Source organism: Balaenoptera acutorostrata, chromosome 14, assembly GCF_949987535.1.
Source record: "Balaenoptera acutorostrata chromosome 14, mBalAcu1.1, whole genome shotgun sequence".
Classification (NCBI taxonomy): domain Eukaryota; kingdom Metazoa; phylum Chordata; class Mammalia; order Artiodactyla; family Balaenopteridae; genus Balaenoptera; species Balaenoptera acutorostrata.
Genome location: NC_080077.1, coordinates 57,676,943 through 57,682,942, shown reverse-complemented (window position 1 = coordinate 57,682,942; position 6,000 = coordinate 57,676,943).

The window sequence follows — 6,000 nt, the reverse complement described above, 5'->3', positions numbered from 1 at the left end:
TGTTCATTTGACTCTTGGGGGGAAAAAAAACTATACATTACAAAACTGGGGACAGAGAAATATAGTCTTCTACTGGTCCCCTGGTGGTCCCTAATTAACTACACTGTGTCTCCCCTGCACTGGTTCTTTTTCCAAAGCAAAGAAGCATTCTTCCAAGCCACTGATTATCCCACTTTTATTTGTTTTCTTTTTAAATATTTTTTTTTAATATAGAAGTGATTTTGGCAGTCTTTTTTTTTAACGTGATGATCCATTTATTTATTTATTTATTTATTTATTTATTTATTTATTTATGGCTGTGTTGGGTCTTCGTTTCTGTGCGAGGGCTTTCTCTAGTTACAGCAAGTGGGAGCCACTCTTCATCGCGGTGCGTGGGCCTCTCACTATCGCGGCCTCTCTTGTTGCAGAGCACAAGCTCCAGACGTGCAGGCTCAGTAGTTGTGGCTCACGGGCTTAGTTGCTCCGTGGCATGTGGGATCTTCCCAGACCAGGGCTTGAACCCGTGTCCCCTTCATTGGCAGGCAGATTCTCAACCACCAGGGAAGCCCTATCTCACTTTTAGACAAGGGCATTTACCAGTCCCTAACTTGGTAGAAACTATTGTGAGAAGGGGGTCATAGGTGGGGGCAGATGAATGTGTCTACACTGCTTCACGCTCAGAGAAGATTCTCCTTCTTTCCCCTTGTATTCTACCTTGGGCTATGAGAGTTAGAAGGAAAGAGTTTTGAGGCATAGAAGTGAGTTTTTTTTTTTTTTTTTTTTTATAAATTTATTCATTTATTTTGGCTGTGCTGGGTCTTCGTTTCTGCGCGAGGGCTTTCTCCAGTTGCGGCAAGCGGGGGCCACTCTTCATCGCGGTGCGCAGGCCTCTCACTGTCGCGGCCTCTCCCGTTGCGGAGCACAGGCTCCAGACGCGCGGGCTCAGTAATTGTGGCTCACGGGCCCAGCCGCTCCGCAGCATGTGGGATCTTCCCAGACCAGGGCTCGAACCCGTGTCCCCTGCATCGGCAGGCAGACTCCCAACCACTGCGCCACCAGGGAAGCCCCAGAAGTGAGTTTTTAATGCTAGTTCTGCTAAAATGTACTCTATCTGAAAGGCCCATGAGAAAGTGATTGGACCCACAGACTTAAATTTTCTGAACTGATAATGTAAGGCAATTAGCACAACTAAACTTAAATTGCCAATCTAATGGACTCTGGTGATCATTTCTAGAAAAAAAAACTTGCAAGCACGCACTCCAGTCACTAACTCACATTAAAATAGGTATGTTAAAGCAGTGGACCTAGGGGATGCATTCATAGGTAGGGAAATGCCAACTAAACTTCTAGCTTAAGGTTTAATAGGAGTATTTTGACAGCAGTTGGTGAAAGTTAGGAGAACTCTACCAGCTAGGGTTCTTTGAATGCAAGAAAAGAAAACTGGTTAACATAAACAAAAAAGAAAGTCATTAGAAGAATTTGAATAAACTCATAATAAGAGATAGCAGGGAAACTTGATTCACAATGAAAATATGTATAAGGAAGAAACAGCAGGCCGACAAAAGAAAGTTGAAATACAGTAATCATGTTGAAGAGAAACTTAAGATAGATAAACAAAAGAGATTTGCTTCATAAGAAACAAGAAAATCTCACAGAAACTCTTCCCTGGAAAATACAGTCCCAATGAACTCTGAAGCACTAAAGGATAAGTAGATAAAAATAAAATAAAAGAGCACCAATAACATTGAGGGGTTCTTCATAAAGATTCTATCATTTAGAACACTGCAGTCAATTTAGAGAATATAAGTATGAAAATACTCCTGGAAGGAAGCACACAATATATTTAAATTCTGATGAAATAAATATATAAAATAAATAAAAACCTTGTACTAGTATGAAAGAACCCAGATGATTAAAACAAAATAATTTGCAAAACATTTCTTAAATGACACAAAACAATGATTAGGAAGAAAGACTGAAAATATCAAAATAAAAATTTTTAAAAATCTGCATGGCAAAGAAGCATAAAAGATACTTGAAAATATTTGTAACAAATGTATTGCACAAAAGAGTAGTTGTTAAATATAAAAATAAATCTTAATATGTGTCATAAAAATTCACAATTCAAAGACCCACTCCAAGACACATTATAATTAAAATGTCAAAAATTGAAGACTAGGGGCTTCCCTGGTGGTGCAGTGGATGGGAGTCCGCCTGCCAATGCAGGGGACACGGGTTCGTGCCCCAGTCTGGGAAGATCCCACATGTCTCAGAGTGGCTAGGCCCGTGAGTCACAACTACTGAGCCTGCGAGTCTGGAGCCTGTGCTCTGCAATGGGAGAGGCCATGACGGTGAGAGGCCCGCACACCGCGATGAAGAGTGGCCCCCCTTGCCACAACTGGAGTAGGCCCTTGCACAGAAACGAAGACCCAACACAGCCAAAAATAAATTAATTAATTAAAAAGAAAATTAAAGACTAGGAGAAAATATTAAAGGCAACTGTGCTGGTTAAAGTGTTGAAAGAAGGAAAAAACAAAAACAAAAACAAAACCTACCAGCCCAGAATACTCTACCCAGGAAAATTATCATTCAGAATTGAAAGGGAAATGAAGATTTTTCCAGATAAGCAAAAGCAAAGGAGTTCATCGCCATTCAACTGTCCTTACAAGAAATGTTAAAGGGACTTTTTAAGGCTGAAAAGAAAGGCTGCTAATTAGTAAAAAGAAAACATATCAAAGAATTAATCTCACTGGAAAGGTAAAATATAGTAAAGGTAGTGGATTAATTGCGTATAAAGCTCACCTGAAGGTTAAAAAACAAAAGTAGTAAAATAACATGATTACAGTAATTATATAAGGGATACACAAGATAAAAATGTACAATAAAATTTGAAATTGAAAACATAGAATGTGAGGGTGATGAGCAAATATGTTGAGCATTGGAATGGGATAAAACTTTAGTTATGATCAACTTAAAATATACTTATATATATATTGAATATATATATCACTTTTTCTTTAGTATACTACTAAAGAAATTCATCAAATATCAATGAAGAGAGCAAGAGAAGAAGAAAGGAAGAGAGAACTTTAGAAACAGCTGGAAAATAATGAACAACATGGCAATAAGTAAATACCTGGCAATGATTACTTTAAATGTAAATGGACTAAATTCTCCAATCAAAAGACATAGAGTTGCTGAATGGATTAAAAAAACCAGGACCCATCTATATGTTGCCTACAAGAGAACCACTTCAACTGTAAAGACACACACAGGCTGAAAGTGAAAGGATGAAAAAAGATATTCTATGCAAATGGAAACCAAGAGGAAAATGGAGTAACTATACTTAGACAAAATACACTTTAAAAGAAAGACTGTAAAAAAAAGTGGATATATGTATATGTATAACTGATTCACTTTGCTGTACATCTGAAACTTACACAACATTGTAAATCAACTGTACTCCAATAAAAATTATTTTAAAAATTAAAAACATAAAATAAAGACTGTAATAGGAATAAAGATGGTTGTTACATAATGATAAAAGGGTCAGTCCAACAAGATGATATAACATTTCTAAATATTTATGCACCTGATATAGGAACACCTAAATATATAAAGCACATATACAGACCTAAAGGGAGAAATAGACAGCAGTAAATAATAGCAGGGAACTTGCACCAATGGATAGATCATCCAGACAGAAAATTATAAGGAAACATGATTATCATATAGATGAAGAGAAAAATAATTGATTATAAGATGTGAGAGAGTAAGATGTGACGTTATAAAGAGAAGCACCCATTTTAGTGGGCAATTTGAAAATATCTGTAAAAATTAAAATTACATATATGACTCAATTAATCATATCTGCTCCTAAAATTTTATCCTGAAAATATATTTGCAAAGTATAAGTAGTTTCAAAAGATATTTCTTGTTAATTTAACAGGAAAACAGCAGAAACAAACTAAAAGTCTAACCCTACAACATTGATTAGTCATATCATAATGCATACATTCATGTGTTTGTACACATATCAAACATTTAGAAGTGTTACACAAGCATTTTATGGTTATTTCTGAAAACTGACTTTGGAGGAAAAGGCTTTTTATGTAATTCTGGAGATACTTGCTTTTTTTTAAAGAATAATTTATTATAAAATTACAATGAAAAATAATGGGCCTTCCCCGGCGGTCCAGTGGTTAAGATGCCACGCTTCCACTGCAGGGGGCGTGGGTTCAATCCCTGGTCAGGGAGCTAGGATCCCGCATGCCGTGTGGCATGGCCAAAATAATAATAATAATAATATGTCCCATATTTTCAATAAATTTATATATATGTATACACACAGTTTATAAAAAGTAAGGTAAAAACCTTAAAAAGAGATAAATGGCTGAAAGTCATACAGAAATAAAAAAGGAAAAAGAATTCAAGATTTTCCCTATAAGAGAAGAAATAGAATAATAATACAGCTATCAAGCTTAGGAATAAGACAACCAGAAGGTCGTGATAATTTAAATGCAGTAATTTTTTTTTAATGGAGTCAATAGATATTGTCCATAGACATTACATAGAGCTTAAGAGTTTAAACATCAAAAGAATAAAACTAGAAATATTTGAAGGTAATTGCCTTAGAGGAATTGCCTTGGAGTTGAGGAATGTGTATTGAGAGTCTGTTTATATGGATCACGAGCTCTTGGGTATATATTACTTTGACATTATTTTTTTTTTATATTTATTTATTTGTTTATTTATTTATTTATGGCTGTGTTGGGTCTTCGTTTCTGTGCGAGGGCTCTCTCCAGTTGTGGCAAGTGGGGGCCACTCTTCATCGCGGTGCGCGGGCCTCTCACCATCGCGTCCTCTCTTGTTGCGGAGCACAGGCTCCAGATGCGCAGGCTCAGTAATTGTGGCTCACGGGCCTAGTTGCTCCATGGCATGTGGGATCCTCCCAGACCAGGGCTCGAACCCGTGTCCCCTGCATTGGCAGGCGGATTCTCAACCACTGCTCCACCAGGGAAGCCCTGACATTATTTTTAATAAAAATAAAGCAGTTGTCTCATACCACTAAGCCTGCAATTAGTCCTTTCTTTCTAAGGTTTAGATACTTCCTCTTCTGTAGGTATGTACTTCCATATCTAACAGAGTCTCATTGTCTTGGAATCATTTGCTTGCCTTCGTCAATGCCAAATGGGAGAAAAGAATATGTCCAGACAGAGAGATAGATACATAGATAATATGGGTGTATATAAAGATCATATTTCTAGAAAAAAAATGAAAAAGAAACATTGGTTGTCTGTTGAAAGACAGAATATAATGACATTTTATTTAAAAAATTATTTTAAAAATGTCTTTATGCCTTTTAAATATACCTGTTTAAAATAATTAAAAGAATACATAAAATGTAACCTTATCTAGAGATGTGATACTGAATTCCTCTAATATTATTTACTAGCTTTTGATTTGTTATATGATCTTCAAAAAACTACCATGTAAATATTAAAACTGCCAATTTTAAACTCAGCCGTTTTCCTGAAACTTGATAGTAGCTTTATAAAGGGAAAGGACGAATACTTGGTTTTCCCGTCTAGTTTGTTCTTTATTCACACAACATAACCTCAATCATAAAGCATAAATTAGTGTGGTTACATTTCAAATCTACAATTTAAGAATAAAGTAACAGGGAAATGGATATGGATATCAGAGAAATGGGGATATGAGGCAGTTTTTCTCTACTTCAAGCTTTGGGTTTGTTAACAGACAGAAAATCCATTAGCAAAACATAAAGCATGATCCTCCCTTCCTCATTTGACAGATGAAGAAAGTGCTTATCAAGAGTACACAGACATTCAATGTTTCATTCCCAGTGCTTTCATATGTGGTACCTATTCCATAATTAAACCAGGTATCTTTCTTAGCAAATCTTATTCTAAACTTCATAGGATTTCTAAACATCAATCAGTAAAACATACTTACACTTGCCTCTAAGTCTTTGAGGAGGTTTGCAAAACAAAGGAGTTT